At 41.8% G+C, this 17,953-nt stretch overlaps 1 protein-coding gene across 1 annotated transcript in view; it reads left to right on the forward strand.

Annotated features, from left to right (window-relative positions):
• The window catches only part of SOX4 (SRY (sex determining region Y)-box 4), a 167,868-nt gene that overhangs the window by 146,985 nt on the left and 2,930 nt on the right, over positions 1-17,953 (forward strand). The window lies entirely within an intron of this gene.

Raw genomic sequence — 17,953 nt, forward strand, 5'->3', positions numbered from 1 at the left:
TTTTTTTTTTTTCATTCACTCATTCATTTAAGTAGTGTTGGCTGAGTGCCTAGTATGTAGTAAGGAAAGAAAGTAGAAGAGGATGTCCTAGGTGTTCCTTCCAGCGACTGTGAATCCTTCTGTCAAATGGCGAGACAGTTCTTGGATATTTGAAGCACTAATGAACGGCCAGAGGAGTTTATAGTAAGTGCCAAATAATAGGTAACAGCAATGAGTGAATCAGGAGTTTTTCAAGAAGGGTGAACAGGATGAGGGAGCATTAGTTGGGAGTAAGGTATAATTTAAGCGGGTCCTTGAAAGATGAGGATTCTGAATAACTAGCAGTGAGGCAGCACTAAAACTGAGTTCTGTGAGAGTGGAATTTAGTACCAGAAAGGACTTGTTTCAAAATAAAACACCTCCCAGCAGACAGGTAAACATTGGTACTAAGAGTTTTTCCAAGCACAATGTTATTTATTTCAATGAATGTGAGGAGGAATTGAAGAAGAAATGATCAGTGATCTTGGCATCATTTCAATGTAAACCGATCCAGCATAATTTATTCAACGATTGGCAAAAGATCCTGTGTTCGCTGTTCAGATGGGTGGTTATTGTTAGGGTAATGAAAAATAAGTGTCTCAAAATTGTTGCCTACTAAAAGAGCAAAAATTGGAATAATCTGCATTTTTAAGATCCTGTAAATATTTTATTTGTTCGCAGCCAACACCTTTATTAAGGGAAATGCTTTTGCTGCTTTGGTGACAATTTATCTTGTTAGACAAGCTCTAAGTCCTGATTGATGACAAGAGAAATGAAAGTTGTCCAGTTGCCTTTTCACCCCGACTCAGGAACCCACCCAGAGGTTATTTATTTCCTTTTTCTCTCAGGATTCCATTAGGATCTAAGATCCAAATGTCATAAAACAGATTTTTAAAGTTCCTTTGGGCTGGGGAACCAGGACAATTTGAAATTCCTAGAAAGAAGCATGGCTAAATTCTTGTTGGTTCTTACTTGAACATGCTGGTCTCAAGAACTTCCTCACATGAGTTTTGAAAGTTAGTTTGTATGGGAAGGTTGCCCAAGAATTATGGTGTAGAGGTACCAAAAAGAGGGGGGATAACCCAAGCCTTAGTTATGCCACAGTCATCATTTTTATCAATAGGATAAATCAATACTAGAGAAGATTCTTCTTTCTAGTTGTATAGAAATCTAACCTATCAGTTATAATTAGAGTTAGAGAGGCCTTGACTATTTGATTTATTTACAGAATTCCACTGGCTCTAATGGGTCTTGTGTCAGTTAGATATGCCATGTAACATTTTTCAAAAAGGAAAAAACCTCAAGCTAAAATCACCCCTTAAAAGACAAAGCTGGCCCTCCCTGGTGGTGCAGCGGGTTAAAGCACAGCACTAAGAAGCTCAAGCCACTTCCGCATGAGTTCGATCCCCGCCTGCCCTGGAGGTGACCACATGGCGAGGCAGACCTCTCCTGACCCGCCCGCTGCTCCCCTCAGCAGTGTACTTCGTCGATCTGCCTGTTTAGCTCCCTGCTCTGTCTCTGGTGAACCCTCTCACCACTCTTGCACCTCTGGCCTGTATCCCAAGTTCTGTATGGATAAATGAGTAAATCTTAAAAAAAAGACAAAGCACAGCTTATCTTGATAGGTCCACAGAGAGCAACTAGACAAAGCATATGGGCTGAACTCAAGGTTGCCTCTATGTGAGCTGGCCTCCATTTTCTTTAGGGAGTGATTCTTCCTCATCTCTGGGTTTCAGCAATCTTTTTGGAGTGGGGAGATTTGCTCCCTAGTATTTCCCATTCCCAGAGGAACCACTTTTCATCACTTACCTCTGAAAGCAAGCAGCAGCCTGCATGTTTGGATGTTGTAACAGTTGTGAAGGGGACTGGGGACTGGGCTTTTTTGTTTAAGTCACCTTTTGCTGTTACATTGTAAATAGATCTAGACACAACCTTCTGCATGGTTTGGTATGAGACTGGGTATTCTTGTCTTTTTAAAAATTATTTACTGATCTTGATTTCTTTCTTTTTAAAAAGATTTATTTATTTATACATACAGAACTGGGGTATAGGCCAGAGGACTCACCAGAGACACAGTGGGGAGCAGAACAGGCAGATCTACACTGCTGAGGGCATTAGTGGGAGGGTTAGGTGAGGTCTGCTGTGCCATGTGGGTCAGCTCCCTGGCTGGGGATAGAACTCATGCTACAGTAGCTGCGATAGCTTTATAGTGCTGTGCTTTAACCCACTGTACCATGGGGGCGGGCTGTTCTTGCCTTCTTCCATCACTATAAACACCTTGCTATTTTGGTCTGTCTGAATTTAATTACACTAATTAATTTATTTTTAAATTTTTACCTATGTAGATTAAACAATGTCAAATCCATCCATGCAAATCTATGTCACTATCATTATGTAAAAAGTAATTTGAAGCTTGGTTTTCATGCAGTAAAGAACAGCATGTCATCTATTTTTGGCGCCAAAGTTAAAATGAGTATTTTTAACAAAATGGATTTACTTTTGGTGTAAGTATTTCAGGTGTAAGAAAGTATTGCCAAGAAGGAAATATGGGGTAATTATTTATTAAGGAGTTTACAAAGATAGTCACTTTCATAATCTGAGAAATGAAACCTTTCAGAGATATACGAAATTAATCCCACCTTTTGAATTACTTTTATGAGAGAGAGTTGTTTTTTGTTTAAAACTCAGGTGAAGTCTGATACTTTTGTTTGAGGTCCACTTGGCTTCCTCTTGTTTGACATCATCGAACAACACTTAGCAACCTTATACAGTGTAAGTCCCAATCCATAAAAAAAAAAAAAAGTTAAAATGGGTCAGTGAAAAGATAAAAGTTTTATTTCTTTTAAATAGAGGAACCTGAGAAAACTATAAAGTGCTTACCCGAACTGAGATATTTCCAGGGATTTGTAGCTAAGTCATTTAGAATAGATTGGTTTATTTCTCAATGTAAAATGATATCCCCACCAAGACAGACTTGTGAAATAGGAAGTCTCTAGAAAATAATGAAAAATTATAAACCATGCCCATAGACAATAGTCAGCAAAAACAGATTGGAAAAAGACAAGAAAAGTGAGCTGATGTTAAGTCATAGCAGAGAGTGGAGAAAATTTAAGAATTATGTACACTCCAAAAAACGCTGTATGAACAGTTCATACTAAGGCAGCCTGATTGAAAGCTTTTCTCTAAAAATTAACTTCTAGCACTTATACCTACCTATGCACTGTCTCAAAAGAACTTTTGCCTCACGATTTAGTTCAGCTCATACAGTGTCTTTTCATCTTTCTGAGTGAGATTCCTTTCACGGGGACGTTACAGCTGATTACAGAATCAGTTAATTTGAAAGAGAGACAGCATAAGTACTGTGAATCACAAAATGTTTTTATTCCTTTTTTTAGATTCTCATTTTCTTTGGTCATGGTCCTGTGGGAGATTTAAACAGTAATATAATTTGATTTTTCTTTTCTATATTTCTTGTCCATGAAAAGACAATCTTCAACTTAGTGCTTTACTTAGTAAATCCTGATGCTTTTAAGAAGCCAGTTCTTCATTCACTGATGATTTATTCAGCACCTATTGCATGCCCTGGTATGCATTAGAAGTGATACTACTTTCATTTCTTTCAAATTGTCTTATTTACTGATTTTTTTTTCCTTTTAAATGGGTGTTAAGATAGACTTGAATGGGTATTTTTATTTCTTTCCCAGTTGTTTGCTGCATCCGTTCTTGTGGACTAGGCGATGAGATTTTGCTGTTCCTATATCATCTACCCTTTAAACTTTGAAAATCAGTAGAGGGGTCTTCCTGGTGGTTTTGGGGTTAAGTCTCAGTGCTATCATCCTATCACCACTGTAGCCTGAGTTTGATCCCCGGCCAGGGAGCTGACCCACATGACACAGCAGACCTCTCCTATCTCGCCCGCTGCTCCCTTCAGCAGTGTATTTCAGTAGATCTATCTGTTCTTCTCCCTCTATCTCTGATGAATTCTCTCACTCTCCTGTGCCTCTAGGCTACACCCCAGTTCTTTTATGCATAATTAAATATTAAAAAAAATAAAAAGCACTAGAATAGAATTAAATGTACAGACCCTTCAGTAATGGTCAAACTTAGGGTTTGGTGGCCCTTCAGAATCATACTGGCTTCTAAAGTACATACATTTATGTGGATATGTCAGTTTTAAAGATAAAACCACATCTGGGTTTTACTCTTCCCTCAAAGATCTACCTGGAAAATTAGCCCCAAGTCTCTTCTGCCCTCACCAGCACATTTTTTTTCTGCTTGGTTTTAGTTCATAAAAATAAGGAGAGGAAACTTGTTTTATTTAATAGTATACCTCTTTTTACCTGCCTTGTAAAATAATTTCCTCCTCTTCTTCCAAATACCTTGCCGAGACAGGATGAGCAGAGTGAAGTGAAGAAGAATTCAAGGAGAATACTAAGTCCTTTTCCTACCCTTGGCCACAAGACTTTTTTTCCATGAAATTATAGGTTCATATGAACTGCTCAACTTTCAAACTTTAATGGAGAAGCCAGTCTTTCTGCCTCAGAGGTGTTATCAGTCAATTAAGTTTGTATTATGCATCCTGTCTTAATATTTCCCCTCTCTGAGTTTTTCCCCAACAACCCTAGAGATCAGTTTCTCCCCATGTGTCAAACTTCCTTTTCTCGCCTCATATTTCATTCTTCCAGGATCTGTAAAGTGTCCAAGTTCTCATCATTCACTTAAAAATGCTTCGAGTCCAGAAGGATCAGGACTGACTTCTCATTAATCTATCAGAGTTTCAAATTTACAGTCTTGCAGCAAAGAGGTAAGAGAGGAGGAAAAAGGTGAGGACTTATTTCCAGGAAGGGAAGGGCCTGTCTCTACTTCTGTGGCTGGATTGTTACCTGCTTAAAAATAATTATTATACATTTTATTGAAATAACATTGCTTTATAATGTATGTTATAGGTGGGCATCACTAAAAATCAACACGGGTATAGCTGCACTCAATTCACCACCAAAATCTAATTCTATCTTTCATTACACAATTGTTACCTTGAATTGTTACCTGCCTCCAAGGTGAATTCTGAACTCAGTGGTAGAGATGAACTTGAATCAGGAGTGAGACCAGAGTTTGGCTGTGACCCTGTGACTTAGCTTTGTGGTCAAGGGAGAATATGTAAATTTACTGACTTCCCAGACATTTCTACTCTAGAGGGTGACCAGGAATCCAAGAATCCTGACTTGACTGCAAGACGGAATTCTAACGAGAGTCCGTTTTAACTAGCACAGCTTGAGTTTCATATTTGAAGTAAAGCTTAAATCAAAATACTCTCCACTCTTACTAGATGGTCTGATGGGAAATTTACTAAATGTTAAAGTCTACTGTGAAAGCAAATATAGCTTTAAATGAAACCATGCCGCGTCATTTAATGGGGTTTATAATTTGAACGGTGAGGGTCTGGGCCCAGCAACTCAGAGAGGAGAAAGAAGCTCTTCTATCACCAACTTCTCAATCTGGATTTGCCTCTTAGCATTTATTTGGGCTAAGTTTCCCAGCTCGCAAGTCTGCGTCATTGTTTAGATTCTGCCTAGATAAACAGTGAGAACTATAAACTTCCTTTTCAGGTGGGTTTATATCTTTTGAACCAGACCCTAACTTCTAAGCCATGGCTTTCTTATCCAGAGGGTGCCTCGTCAGTGCTGCAAATGCTTTTATTGGGGGTGGCCCTACGGACACACGAGTATACCTGTCGACATGTCAACTTCTAATGAAGTTGCTATCATTTTAGCAAAGTGCATCTGACACACGAAATAAGTTGCTCATTCAGAAAAATCCTAAAGTAAACGTAGCCAAATGTCATTATGTCAAATGTCAATATCTGTTCAAGCAGATATTGTACATGTGGTAATCAGAAAGAAGAAAAATGAACATTGGCTTTAGTTATTGGGAGAAGGTTTGATGAAATAAATTGGATTTGAGGTGATCAGTACAGAATGAGTTCAGTTTGGGTGTCCGATACTAAACAAGTGATCGATAAAATGAACAGAGAGTATCCTGTTGGGTACCATTGAATGCTTCTAGAGCTAGACATCTATCCTTCAAAGTGCAAGCTGGGGCTGAGATTTTCCCCAGCTGGTCAGCCGGCTGCAAATCTTTATTTCCCCAGTATGCCACACAGACATTTTTCAAATTCTTTGCACACATGACATGAGTAATTGATGGCACCAAGTGAGAGGTTTGGAGAGGAAGGGTCTAGAACCCAAGTCCCACAAGGGAGTTAAGAGGCCTCACACATGAGCTTGGTGCCAAGATATTCAGGACAAGCATAACATGGGTTTTCAAGCCTGGCAAAGGTCATTTTGTTCCACAGCTAGTTGGTTTATTATAAATGAATCAAGGGTGCAGAATGGGAACTGTTGGGTGAACATAGAAGAGTTCGGTTCAAAGATGAGGTTTCTTTTAATTAAAATGCCTAAGAGAGTGTTGTGGGTCAGAGCAGTGAAATCCCCTATGCAGATAGAGTTAAACAGAGGCTGGATGTCTGGAATGCTAACTGCGTGGGTAGGACTGGTGGGCTTGGGCTAAGTGGACTCTTGGTTTTTTTTCCAGCTCTGATTTCTCCATCACTGGGAATATACTTAGGAAGCCAAGGCAAATAGAAATTATGGCTGTGTTTCAGACAATGATCACCCCAGCATGAACCCATGTGTCATGGGAAAAATGAAAAGAACTAGAGATGTCCCTGTGTCAGGTGTGTGTTGAGTAATAAAAACATGAGGTCAAATGATAGAGAACTTTAAATGTGCTTACAGACAATGGGGAACCATCTTGCTTTTGGTCCTGGGGTGGAAGGACACGGGTGATAAAAACCACCATGTAAGGAAACTTGCTTTCTGCCCTATGCCAGAGAGATGAAGGTAAGATGGGGAGATATTACTCGAGCGCACCACCCACCACCCCCCGCCCCCAGGGAGGAAAAATGGAGTGGGGGAAGAGAAAGGAGAGAAGAGAGAGACTGTTTGCATGCATGGGGACTGCTTAGTAATTTTCTCTAGTTACCCTACACCTTAGCTGCCTTGATGAGAGTAAAAGAAACAGAAAATTTAGAATTGAATCAGAAGACTATTATGTATTTCCTTGCAAATGGATGTGCAGTAGCATTCTACAAATTATTAATTGAAAGGTTTGTGTTTAATTTTTTTTTTTTTAGAGCAGTGGACCACAATCAACTATTTATATGTGGTCCATTGCTTTCTGACCAGTGACCCGAGAAAAGTTATTAACATCCTTTCTACTCTTATTCTCCAGTAGTATCATCCGAGCCAGAGAGAGTGTTTCAAAAACATTGAGTCGTGGATAAAAGGTGCCTTGTTGGGATGAATCATACTATCATTGTTATTTCTTTTGGGGTTATTACTCTTCGTCAAAACCAAGGTGTCAAGTTATAGTTCCTGCCTTCCTCCTATAGTTCATAGTGTTTTTGTCTTCCAGCTGGATCTTGAAAGTTCTTTGAAAGATGGATGAATCATTCCATATCTTTAATTTTGACCTGTCAGGAGAAGGTGAACAATATGTAATATTGCAGATTTTCACTTCTATTTCCACTCCCAATATAGTATCTATAATATATTGAAAATACTTCGGTCTCATCTATTTACAAGAAGCTATGAAGATTTAGTGCATTGCTTTCCTGGGGTACCGTACAGCTGAGTTTTTTTTTTTTTTTTTCTTTTCCAGTGGAATTCTCTGAACAGGGCTTTCCTGAAAAGAATACATTAAGACTGTCAGAATGATTCTTTTCAGCAGACTAAGCTTTGAGATGCCCTTTGTTAAGGCGGAAAAAATGCATTATTCTGAAAGTCCTTCTGATCTTTAGGAAAACTGAAAATATCAAATGTTCTCCTACCATTTGAACTTCCTTACAAGAAAATCCCAGAAATTTTTATTTTCTGGACTAAAATAATTTAGACCGTATGCTATTTTCCAATGTAAGGAAAGAAACGTCAGGAAGCGAAATGAACTTTTAGCATATGCATTTACTCTGCCCTTGGAAAGCAGAAATCCTTTTCCATTTAATATTTTTTGCACTTCAACATTTCCCTGGGCGAGGTGATGTGTCCAGTATTATTAGTGCAGGATATCATTACTTAATGTGTGTCTCTAAGACCTGCTTCAGATATTTATTGAGCGTGCTTGATTATGTCCCGAGAAGACAGTGGTATTTCAGGATTGTAAAACAACTCCAGTGCATTGGAGGAAAGACAAGAAAAGAGGGCATGTCCCCAAAAGAGTTGGTTTCATGCTTTACAAATCCATTTCATTCATGCTCCGGCAGATAGTGCTTGAGTGTGAAGGGAGTCACTTTGATTTATAAGGGCTGATAGAATGTGCTGTTCTTTGTACCCAAAGCCACAGACCTGCTGTTAATAGTGTTTTTTTTCTGGTGGTAAAATATATAAGTCTAAACAATGATCTGTTTGGGAAGCTCCTCAAAGGCAGGACTGAGTTTGTTAACATCCCTTTCTACAATGTCTAGCATGCAGGACCCCATGTCGACAGGTCCTCATAAATGTCTTTGTTGTTGATGACGATTGAAACTGGGAGTATATGGAGGAGCGAAGAGGTCTGTGTACTAGGATGCAGGGGAGGAGAGCTCTTGATGAAAGGCGGAGACAGGTGGGCAGGTTAAGGACCTATTTTGATGCTATAATAGATGCTATGCTATTCTTTAAGAAAAAGAAAAAGTGGCCCAAATGATCTTCCCGGAGTGACCTGAGCCCTGTAAGGAGCTCGTTTCTGGTTGGGAAGTACTGGAAACAGTCACTGAATTTGAGGGCCATTTGTGGTGGAATCTATCTAGATGTCGCCTGTCCCCACCCTTTAATCCTTAGTCTCTCCATCTTCTTACTTTCTCCTTTCCCCTTTTCTTCCTTCTTTGACTACTGACTCAGTGCCTGCTTCAGATATGGAAAGGGTCTTCAAATAAAGAAATGAAAGCAGTAAAATCTTTACAGTCTAGACTCTACCAGCATTTCAAATGTGCAGGCTTATAGCAGAGAAGTGAGAGAGGAGACGAGAGTGGGTCATCATTCCAGGAAGGAAGGGCCTGCCTCAACTTCGGTGGCTGGACTGTTACCTGCTAAAAAAATCATTATTATACATTTTTTGAAGTAACATTGCCCTAGAACATTATATGTTTTAGGTTACACACCACTAAAAACCAATATGCATTGAACTCCACTCAGTTTGAAGTTATATTTGGACACTGTATCAGATGGAAGTGTTTCAAATCAGTATTTTCAGAGGTGGAAAAGGTGGAGATTTGTTTATGTAGGGAGGGGGGAGCCTTCATTTCCTGACATGGATTCTCTTACACATACAATACAAAAGTATATGAAGAGCCTAGCCTGTCCATAGGATAGATACACACTTTAGAAGTAATGATCTTTATTATGATAGCTCTTTAGATTGTATTCATTTAAAGCAATTTGTTATAAACATTTCTCTTTTTGGGAAAAAGATGGAGAGTGAAAATCTATATGTAGCAGTTATATTGCTGAGTTATTCTTGAAGTAGCAAGAAAAAAAGTATTTCCTCGTAAAGTATATTGCAGCTGAACTGAAATTATACTCTGGACAATATGTTTGAGAATAGCTCAGGTAATTTAGAGTTGAAAAACTTGTTTGTTGCTAAGTTAACTCAGTTCTAGTGTTTGTAGACATGATGGCTTATAAGAGAAGGTAGAAAAGATATACAAAGTCTATTCTTTTCAAAAGGACTTTGCATGCAAAAATTGCTGTGATTTTCAGTATATTTGTATAAAAATACTCTTTTTCATGATTTGTTTCAAGGAACTGTGTTCACTGGAGTTATTCTTGAAGTAGTATTCTTTTGCTCTTGGCTTAAGTTATCTCAGGTGTGAGCACAGTGGCAGGCTCAGTTAGGGTATTACTTTATTTTTTTTGAAGATTTATTTATTTATTCATCCAGAACTGGGGTACAGGCACAAGTGCAGGGGCAGTGAGAGGATTCACCAGAGTGGGGAGCAGAACAGGGTGATGGACAAAGTACATTGCTGAGGGGAGCAGCTGGCGGGTCAGGAGACGTCCGCTGTGCCATGTTGTCACCTCTGGGGCGGGGATCGAACTTGCACTGAAGCAGCTGCGGTCAGCTTGCTGGGCTGCGTCCTAACCTATTACACCATCAGGGAAGGCCTAGGTTATTACTTTAAACCCAATAAAGGGCCTTCCCTGGTGGCATAAAGGTTAAGACTCAGTGCAATCACTGTTAAAGTCTGAGTTCCATCCCTGGCTAGCGAGGTGACCCACATGGCGCAGCAGATCTTTCTTGACCCTACCCCTGCTCCCCTCAGAAGTGCATTTCAGTAGATCTATCTGTTCTGTTCCCCACGCATTATCTGGTGAATCCTCTCACATCTCTGGTCTGCACTCCCATTTTTCTATGCCAAAATAAATAAACCTTTAAATACAATAATGTTGTATTGGGGAATAGAAACCATTGTTAGTTACTTGGTAACAATGGGTCTACGTTAGTAGGTTTCTAATCTGGAGATTAATTTTTCATTTAATAGATACTCATTCACCACCTAAGCTGTGTCACAAATAGGACTGGGGGCTGGGGATGGAGGCATAGAACTGTCATTGCCCTAAAGATTATGATTTGGTAGGGGAGATTGACAATAATGAGGAGGAAAAAAAAAAGATACAACTTAATGGCAGGTGACAATACATATTATAAGGAGGTAAAGCCAGGTATGCCCATAGGGGAAATGGAGTTTAAACAGGGTCTTTTTAAAAAACCCTTCTGACACTAACCTCTTTGACCTCCACCTCCACCTTATTTTTTCTGCAGGTTTCATTGCCCACATGTGTTATCATGTTGGTGCAAAAAGTGCCTGGGAGCTCAAGCGTGGGTGTACATGGACATCTGGGGCCAAGAGGTGCCCAGGCTTGTGAATGTGGACACCCAGGCTGGAGATTATTATGGAGATCACCTCCCCAGCAAGGAGAGGGAGAGGGGGAAGGGCGATGGGAGAAGGACAAGGGGGAGGAGGAGAGAGACAGGGGGGAAGAGAAACCTGAGAGAGAATGAAGATTACTTGGTGCTTGGTTGCCAACTGAATCGCACGCCCTAGTCTCCCTTCTGCCTGCTGGTCTGCCTGTGTCTGGTTCCTTGCTTAAGGCCCTCCCTGGTGGTGCCAGGGTTAAGTCTTAGCATATGAAGTCATCCACAGCCACTGTGGCATGAGTTCGATCCCCACCCAGGGAGCTGACCCACATGTCTCAACAGACCTCTCCTGTCTCACTGCTCCCCTCAGCATTGTATTTCAGTAAATCTGCCTGTTCACCTTACTATGTCCCTGGTGAATTCTCTCACCCCTCAACTTAGGCATACACCCAAGTTCTTATATGTACAAACAAATAAAATAAATATAAAAAATATATAAAGGTCTGTCAAACCTCTCTAAGGCTTCAAGTTTCCTCATCCTGCCACCGGAATCCATAATGAACCTGCTACCGTAGCTAGCTCTCTCTTGCCCCTACAATTGGGGACAGATGTTGCCAGACGGGCTAGTGTAGATGGAGGGGTAGAGACAGCTTCTGAAGCAGTAACATTGGAAACATCACGCAGGTCACGTCAGATCCATCCTGTGGAGCTGGACCTGCCCCAGTGTCCTGGCCTCTCTAGGGGAGGGAGGTAGGGTGAGCACCATGCTATTATAGCCTTTTGTGTTTTCAGCTGCTGTGTATTTGCTTTCCAGAGCGTATCTCCAGTCCCAAGTTTCCCCCATCGTAAATTCTCCACACATAACCCATTGCCAGTCAGTTGAAAAGTTCTGGGAGGTGTGGAGAGAGGTGGGCCTTGCTGAGCATGGCCCAGCAACATGACGAACATTCCCAGGTCAGATTCTTGTCAGTCACGTGCCTCTGTAGAACGGCATTCTGGGAAATTCAAGCCCCCCCCCCCTCCACCCTCACACCCCCAACCTCATAACTCTTCGTTCGGAGCTTCCTGCCTTATGAGTTTTGGGACATTTCCTGAACCTAAGAGAGTGAAGAGAAATGGGCTCCTCTTTCCAAAACCTTCAAACTTAAATGTTTGCCAAGTGCTTTGCAATCTGCCTTTCCACAATTCTCTCATTATCTCTGTGATGAGGTTTATCATGCCGGTAGTGCACTTTCCTGAATAAATTTAGGGACAGATGGAGGTGGCAGAATGGAGGAGAAGAGCAAGAAATGACATTGAGCTGTGAGCTCTTTGCAGGGATGGCCCGTCTGTGGGCTTCCTGTGGGGACTGCCACGTGACTGGCACATGGTGTTGGCTTTCACTAAAAGCTGTGGCATGAATTAGCTACGCAAGGGGAGGTGAACTGCTGTTCATCTGAAAATTTTGAATACAAGTGTATTTTAAATTAATGAAGGGTTATGTTGTTGACGAAGAATACTATTTTAAATCCATTGCATGGTGAATATATATATATATATTTTGATCTGGGTTTTATTGTATGAAGTAGTTTTTTTTTTTTCAAGTGTCATGTAAAAATTGTTAATAGATGAAGAAAGCCTGAGTAGTGAAATTGCCCATTATATGGTGTGTGAGTTCACCATGCCCAAGGGTTTGAGCTGCTGACATCTTGAGTGCTGTAGCTGACTGTTGATTGTTCTTTCCCTGTGTCCACTTGTCCATCTGTCCATCTGTCTGTCCTGGTCATGTCGGAGAAGGTTCTTTTTCTTACTATGTGTTTTTATTTAGCTCATGTGAATGTACTGTCCTTATTTGTAGAACGATGGGTTTTGTCATGATTCGTTTTAAAAGGTTTGTCAATTCTAGAATCTTGAGATTCTTAACAGTTTGAGTATGTACAGGGGGAAAGTATACAAAAGTGAATTTAACCTAGGTCCTTCCTCCTAAAAGCAAATAGTGCTGACAGACACAGAGAAAGAATGCAATTGCGAATGAGTGGCCAGGAATGAAACACAGTTGTAGTTAAATGGGGAGATGGATTTAAAGAAGGGGGAGAGTACTTCTGGCTGCACGTGTTCTGGAAGGGCTGGAGGGGAGGAGCAGTGCCAGGTACCATTTATGTTTGGGTGGAGGGAAGTTAACTTAACTTACTACTATGATGAGCAAGTTGATTGACCTGATCATCTCACTTGAACTTCACAAGAGTGACAGAAGATTCACTATTCCCATTTAGCAGATGAAGACACCGAGACAGAGAATGAGATGAAATGACTCTCCCAAACCACCAGGTGGTTTGTGGCAGGCCTGTGATCAGGAGGAGAGCTATTAGTCTGTCTTCAAGCTTGAGCCAGTAGAAGGAGGAGAAGATGTGCCATTTGAAATGAACAAGGACCGCATGGGCTAGCATGGTGAGACGGAAGTGCCCTGCCTATGAGGGGAATAGTGGGGGCATTGGGGAACTGACAGCTCCCTGTACCACAGTGACAGTCTGGAAATAGCCCAGGAAGACTTTGGGGTTTGGTAAAGATGCCCCCTGATGTGTGGCTACAGCATCTGTCCTTTGTTTTGCAACCATCCCAAGCTGGAAAGGTTCACTGTTGTCACTAGAGGTTTGAAGGAGACTTGGAGTCCTCGGCATCCTTTTCACAGGTTTTTCTGGTAAGCAGGAGAAACAAGGTAGCAGCAGGGAGACAGCAACTGAGTGTCTGTGAATCTCTACATGTGCTTTTCTCTCAGCTGTCTCTGGCATTCTGTCACGGACTCTTCCTCTTGTACCCGTCACTTAACCTGTGGTAGCCGAGCACCCGTCCCTGAGTAACACTGACCTTTTAGCCCTGGCCTCTAGCTTAGATGTGCACACTTGCACATGCGTACACACCCATGCCAGGTGTCCATGTCAAGTATGCATGCCCCACACCCACGAGCCCTCTACGTTAACAAGACCAAGGCCCCAGGTGATAGCCACAGAGGTCAATGGCATAATGACGTAGAAGCCTGGTCATCTGCATCTACCCTACAGCGTTGTTTGGCCAGATGTGAATATACAGGGACATGACTCCAGTGTTTCAGGATGTTTATGGGTGTGAGACCGTCCCATGCTGTGGAAGAGGTTTCATACCACTAAGCTCCTCAGTGAGATGCTAAGGAAACTTCTCTCGCAAATGTCTCCAGCAACCTAATCCTTTGAGTGTCTTCTTCCAGGGTTTTTGTACAAAGAATCACCCGGCCTGGGCTATCCCCGCCTGCCTTTGTGAACATCAGCACTTTACAAATCCCCCACTCAATTCTTGGGATTTTGAGAAGAAAATGCCTTAATCTCTCCCCCACCCGCTCCCGCCCCGTCCCCACAGCTCTCATGATTTTAACCTATTTTTTACTATTTCAAAATTTCTGTTCAATAAATGAATAATTAGGTCTCCTTTTGGCTTTGCTAGTGAAAAATAGACCGTAATATTTAGATTAAAACAGTGTCATATCTACACTGGAAAAATACATCCTGGTTACATGAATTCCTCCTCTTCCCTTTTATTCTTGGTACCCTGGGGTGGCCTAGTGGAGAAGCATACCATTTGATTCTCCTTGGGTGGTCAGACAGGACTTGTAAAGACACTTGTTTGTTTTGTGTTGAGACTTCAAAGGCACACAGGCTTCCCTACATAAAGATGTACTAAGAAATAGGGATTTTTTTGAAGTTGCTATGTATAAAGGGAAATTCAGAGTAACCATCTTCCTTTAGAACTACAAGCTAATATGATTAGAGGGTCCCTTTTCAGCAGGAAGCTTTCTTGCTCCTATCTCTGGTCATTACCACAGCCTTGTGGGAAATTGGTGCTTACAGAAACCATCTCCACCTGTGCTTTTGTTTTTTAGCCCATTGTACAAAGATCTACTTTCATTTTTAAACTACATTTATTTGTTCATATTTAGATTTTAGATGTTGGAAGAACTCAAAATTGGAGTGAGTGTGTGTGTGTGTGTGAGAGAGAGACAAAAGATAGATAATGCAATAATCCCGTTGCTTGAGAGATGTGTGTTCTCAAGACATATTTCAGTCCATATAGTACACAAATTCCAATTAAGAAGCCCGACCCCTGCTGTAGCATGGGAGAAAAGTTTGCATAGGGGCCAGGGCTGGTATATGTAGGACTTTTTTTTTTTTTAAGATTTATTTATTTATGGATACAGAACTGGGTACAGGCCAGAGGTGCAGGACAGTGAGAGGATGTGGATAACCCCCGGGGCAGGCAGGGATCGAACTCATGCGGAAGTGGCTTTAGATTCTCAGTGCTGTGCTTTAACCTGCTGCGCCACCAGGGAGGGCCAGGACTTTTTTTTTTTTTTAAGATTTATTTATTTATGCATACAGAACTGGGGTACAGGCCAGGGTGCAGGGGGTAAGAGGATTCACCAGAGACAAAACGGGGAGCAGAACAGGCAGATTGACTGAAATACACTGCGGAGGGAGCAGTGAGTGAAGCAGGAGAGGTCTGCTGTGCCATGTGGGTCACCTCCTTGGCTGGGGATTGAACTCAAGCTGTAGTAGCTGTTGCTAGCTTCATGGTGCTGTGACTTAACTTCTTGTGCCACCAGGAATGCCCATGTGGGATTTCTTTCTTTCTTTTTTTTTTTTTAAAGATTTATTTATTTATTCATACAGAACTGGGGTACAGGCCAGAGATGAGGAGGGTGAGAGGATTCACCAGAGACAGAGTGGGGAGCAGAACAGGCAGATCGACGAAGTCCACTGCTGAGGGGAGCAGCGGGCGGGTCAGGAGAGGTCTGCCACGCCATGTGGTCACCTCCGGGGCAGGCGGGAATCGAACTCATGCGGAAGCGGCTTTAGATTCTCAGTGCTGTGCTTTAACCCGCTGCGCCACCAGGGAGGGCCGGGATTTCTTTTTTAATGTAATATTTCAGACCTCCCTCCAGGTCAGGGGGCGCTGGGAGAAGCTGGTGTCACGAGCACCATTGGTTTTATCTACGCTGCATGGTGTGGTAGCCATCTTTTTTCCCCATGCTTATTTGCTCCATTTCGGAAAACTCATTTCCTTAATGGGGGAGGTTGATAATGTTGAGTTACTTGAAGTCTGGACAGAGTGGAGCAGCTGTGTCTTTGCTTACATCAGCGGTCTATGTAAGGTTGACCTGCTCTTTTTCACTGGATGCTCTTTGCCAGTTGTGTGACTCACTATGTGAGAACAGTGACCCTGAGTCCCGAGAGCCAGACTTTGCTTTTGCAGTGTGTCACCAACTGGAGCCCTATCACCACCTTGGCCTAGTGGGAATGTAGAACATTTCTAATTCCTAGAAAATTACTTCTCTGTAATGGCAACAAAAACGTCACTTTGTGAGCAGTTAAATCTCTCATGACTGGTCAGGAACTTTGCTTTTAGAACCAGATGCTTAGAAAATCAGTAGTTTGGCGGTGTAGACTTTAAACATTTCAAGTAGAGCATGTTTATGTAGCTACAGTTTGCTATTATAATTTTTTTTGAAGGTGAAGAATATTATGGAAAGCAAAATATAAATAAAAATACATTAGAGGGCCCTCCCTGGTGGCGCAGCAGGTTAAAGCACAGCACAAAGAAGCTTGGGCCACTTCTGCTTGAGTTTGATCCCGCCTGCCCCGGAGGTAACCACATGGCGCTGCAGACCTCTCCTGACCAGCCCGCTGCTCCCCTCAGCAGTGTACTTCGTCGATCTGCCTGTTCTGTACCCCATTCTATTCTGGTGCATCCTCTCACCCTCCACATCTCTGGCCTGTACCCCAGTTCTGTAGGAATAAATAAATAAATCTTAAAAAAAATACATTAGAAATGGTATGTTTGTTGGGTATTCCACAGGATAATTATTTTGTAATCAGATACCTTTTTCACAAAATAGCAGATTTTTGGGTTATAATTAGATTTATTGATTAGTGTGTTTTTCAATTCTTATTTTGAACAATAATGTATTTGTAAGTACAAGTTGATTAATACATTGTAATCTTAATCATGAAAGAGCAGAAGATGCAGCTGGCAAAATATCAGATTTTTTTTTTAAAGATTGATTGATTTATACATACAGAACTGGGGTAAAGCCAGAGGTACAGGGTTGGTGAGAGGCTTCACCAGAGACAGAGTAGGGAGCAGAACAGCCTGATCGACAATGTGCATTGCTGAGGGAAGCAGCGGGTGGGTAAGGAGAGGTCTGTCCCGCCATGGGATCACCTCTGGGGCTGGGGATCGAACTTGCACTGAAGTGGCTGCAGCTCCATTGCACCACCAGAGAGGGCTCTCAGATTTTTTTTCAAGCAGAAGACGGCATACGAGATGTCGAGCAGTGACTGGAGTTCAGACGTGTGCTCTTCCGCTCTCAGATTTTTTTTTTTTTTTTTTTTAAAGATAAGACTGTACACGGAAAACAAAAATAACTTTTAATAGGATCCTGCACGTCTCTTTAAGGCCTGCAGTCAAAGTTCTCGGTGGCTTTGCTGTGAGTATGCCAGTGTCAGATGGCGCAGGGTGACTCATCTGTGCTGGAGAGGGAAAAACATCTCCCCTGAGCTCAGCCAGCTCCTGGTTTTGACCTTCTGCTGCTGCTAGTGCCATATGATACTGGTCAAGTTACTGTATGCTCTCAGCCACAGTCTCTGTCTGGAGCCTTCTGTGGCTCTTGGGAATGGCATTGCACAATTGTTCCAGAGAGTAAATGGAAGAAGCTATAGAAAATATCTAGGGTCTAGCATATATGTTGCTAGCTCCATTTCCCGCCTTCTGATTACTGCTCTGGGCTTGCCCTTTTGCAAGCATGGTACTGTGCTGTTAGCTTTGGCAGTCAATATGGAGAACAGTTAAAACCCTTCATTTTCCAGATAATGAAGTCTAGGCCAGAAAAGGAGGGTAACTTGCTTGCAGTGTCTTTGAAGAGAAGTTAGAAGAGAAGGGGCTAAAGCTATCTCATTGGATGTTCCACTTTTTTTTTTTT

Source organism: Condylura cristata, unplaced genomic scaffold (genome assembly GCF_000260355.1).
Source record: "Condylura cristata isolate star-nosed mole 26May11 unplaced genomic scaffold, ConCri1.0 scaffold00037, whole genome shotgun sequence".
NCBI classification, from domain to species: Eukaryota; Metazoa; Chordata; class Mammalia; order Eulipotyphla; family Talpidae; genus Condylura; species Condylura cristata.